The following is a 925-nucleotide window of genomic DNA, read 5'->3' on the forward strand; positions in this document are numbered from 1 at the left end:
TCGTGATTGTGTTTTCTCCGCAAGATTCTTCGTAAAAATAGATCTTTTTCTAAGATTTATTTTTCGTAAAAACGTTCATGCCGATTTTTACGGACTTTCAGACATTGAATCCGTCGTGACCGATTTTGACCCCAACATTCATAATCTGAAATTTCTCTATTATATTATTAATATTGAGGGTAGTTTGAAACTATATATTATATTTAGTTAAATATTTTTTCTTTCAAACGAATAATAGTATACTTCTCACTAACTTGAATTAGTCAACGATTATGATTAAAATCAAGAAATATTTTTGGTAGATGATGGAAGCAAACGTGATGGTCCAAAAGCGGCCAGCAAAGGAGTTGGCAACAAAGGATCTGAGGAGAGAGGAGTGAGGAGTGAGAGTCGAAGTGAACTATTAGTTAGAGAGCTATAAGTTCAAAACGAACTGATACCGAGGATGAACGGCATAGTAATCAAATCCTCCCTTTGGCCGACTTCGTTTCCCATGAAGCCGTTTCTGTTCTTCACTGATCATGTTCTCTGCACCTTAAGTTGTCGAATATTTGAGCAAAGTCAAAGCTCATTTTTGACTTCCTTGAAAAAGTGGTGACATCAAGCTTCCACGTGGCAGGATAGTGTCCGTCCGGAACCCCTTCAGTAGCCTGCAAGAAATATGGAATATGTATTACAAATTAATAAGGCCAGGAAATGGAGAATCCCAATATATGAAGACGGATGAGGGCCATGAGGCTACCTCAAAATATTTGATGAGTTTTTTTGAGTGATGCCCTAGACTTCCAGCATATATAACTTACCCTCCTTGTTTCATCAACAGAAGTTGCATACTTGCATTAATCCAAAGATGATTTGTCAAATGTATTCTAGTTTCGGGACTCAAAAGTAGAGTATTCCATGGGAAAACCTCATCAACGGATTT

Source organism: Brassica oleracea, unplaced genomic scaffold (assembly GCF_000695525.1).
Source record: "Brassica oleracea var. oleracea cultivar TO1000 unplaced genomic scaffold, BOL UnpScaffold01187, whole genome shotgun sequence".
Lineage (NCBI taxonomy): Eukaryota > Viridiplantae > Streptophyta > Magnoliopsida > Brassicales > Brassicaceae > Brassica > Brassica oleracea.